This window comes from Hakea prostrata, chromosome 3, assembly GCF_041222555.1.
Source record: "Hakea prostrata isolate BN-2017 chromosome 3, UWA_Hpros_2, whole genome shotgun sequence".
NCBI classification, from domain to species: Eukaryota; Viridiplantae; Streptophyta; class Magnoliopsida; order Proteales; family Proteaceae; genus Hakea; species Hakea prostrata.
Genome location: NC_142602.1, coordinates 49,545,091 through 49,547,689, shown reverse-complemented (window position 1 = coordinate 49,547,689; position 2,599 = coordinate 49,545,091).

Genomic DNA, 2,599 nt, shown 5'->3' with positions numbered 1-2,599 from the left:
ACGTATCGGATTCCCGTTGGTACAGACATCACTGAGGCTCTTCTTCCATACGAGACACACGAGGTATGCATGACTCTATGGGATGACATTGACTGTTATATGCCCTGGAGTGGCACTGCGATGCGTCCTTCATCTTGGGTTATCGCTCTCATCGTCGGGCGAAACATTATCCCGAAGGCAAGGCACCACAGTAAGGTGTCAGCGATGGAGGCATTGGTCATCTATAGCATGTACACTGGAGTGCAGATAGACTTAGCCTACATCATGCAGAACGTCATGATAGATCGAGTTGAGCTTCCTAGGGCTAAGAACTTGGCTTTCGGTCAACTCTTGACACGCATTTTCGAGCACTTTGATGTGGACTTGGAGGATACACCAGTGATTCAGGGCTGAGATATAGGTGAGGACATCGGTTCATGGTTGATCAAGAAGATGGGGCTCCGCAATGCCGCCAGATCAGAGGATGAGGGTGACATCGCTGAGGCACCAGGGGATGATGACTCAGAGGATGAGGATACGGATGACGATGATGATGATGATAGTGATGATGATGATGATGATGAGCATGGGGATGATGATGATCAGAGAGATGAGGATCGGGGTTAGGATGAGATTCCGAGACACGAGGAGATTCCTACTCCGGGATTCTCCGAGGTTGGAGGTCCATCTCACACGACTTCTAAGGCTCCAGGTGTGGCTTTTCATCAGTCATCGATTCATTCCATACTTGAAAGGATCGAGGCTCATCAAGAGGCTATAGAGGCTGGACAGAGGAGGATGGAGTCATACATGTGCACCCTAGGTGAGAGGTTTGCACGATTGGAGGAGGGGTTCAGATCTAGGAGGGATCACACAGATCGTCGGAGTCGATCACCTAGATAGATACTACTAGGAGTTTCCTTTTATGCTTTCTTGGATGTGTTTCTTTTCAGACTTGTAAAAATTTCTTATGTGATTAATGAAGTTCAGTTGTTTTGTTTATATTATTATGTCTTATTCAACAATTGATTTATGCTTCGTTAATTAGGTTGCTAGTCCAAGTTATCTATTATTCACTTCTAAGAGAACTTGAGTCACTTTTGGATCTGTGACTCGGAATGTTCCGTTATCGTTTCTATGGTCGGGGTTCCACTTGATCTTGGGTTATGATACCACTCTGTCACATCCACCAAGCCGATACCCTACCTGGCATACCCGGGTATATGATCCACAGTCCAAGGATCAAGCATCGAGGGACCATGCCTCCCACATACGCGATAACACAATCATGAATAATGATAATCAAGGTAAAATCAATAAATAACAGATATCGTGAATAAGATACAAACATATAATCAGAGTGCGAAAATAAATGATACCAAGTGTATAAGTATGATTATAAAAAAGAGAAAATGAGCGGAAGTCACTCTCTCAGTGGCAGCGGAAAAGTAGTAAAATCAAATTAAGTTACAATCCAACATCTAAAGAGTAACTTAGTGAAAGTTAATTACATATCCCAGTGTTTAACAAAAAATCCAGGGGAATGGGGCACTAACCAAGGGTTTCTTCTATCTTAATAATTATATCTTCATAAGTGTGGACAAAGAAAGCCCAGCACGGCCCCTCCCTCACCACGGTGGGGCTAACCCTGGTACGCAGTGTAATCCTCCTCGGCACCATAACCCTGATCTTCACCATAGCTACCACCCGGAGGGTAGTATGTGGAATCATAATTCGTCGCATAGGTTGCACCATCGGAGTCTTCAACACCTGCGGGAAAATCTAACAACATTTGCACAAAAGGAATGAGTTCAAAAGAACTCAGCAAGGCAGTTATTCCATAATTCATAATCATATGAGTACAAATCACAACATGATGCAATATGTTATGAAACACATGATGCAAGTATGATTCTAACTTTATGAATGCCGGTCTCTATGGTAGACATGCTTTAAGTCATAGCACCATACTTCTTTGGATAGGTCGCACTCACACACACCCTCAACCATTTAAGATATCTTGGGTTGCCGGTTGGTAATGGGTCCTACATCCCTCCTCGGACAATCCATGGCTGGGGTTTCAATCACCACTCTCTCACATCACCATTTGGTCTAAGTATTGGCACATGTCAAGGTGAAACCTAACCCAATGCAAGTCATCTACTCAGTCGTATCAAGTCAGATCCAGATACGTCCATTCCTCCTCAACCATTTAAGATATCTTGGACTCCTTTCCGATATCCTTCACACTAGAGTCGGCGTATTCCCTCTCGGATTACGAACTCATCAACCCTATTGGTCATCCACAAATAGTAGACGGGAAACTCTCACGGATCATTTCACCGGTCTTGAGTGCCCGTGAGCCCAAGTCTAGCCATTTGCAACCCTACCAATAAATGGCTCCCACAATGTGATTCATGACCTCTCACGGATCATTTTGCCGGTCTTGAGTGCCCACAAATCCCCACTGCTACCACGGGTCATTCGGTCTCAATACCCTTCCGATTCGGGTCTGATACGACAAGGATATCCTAGCCATACTACTAGACAATCCTATGTATGTCATCCAATAATCAGGGAAAGTGTCGATGAGCACCTTCGGAGAACATCCCATACTATT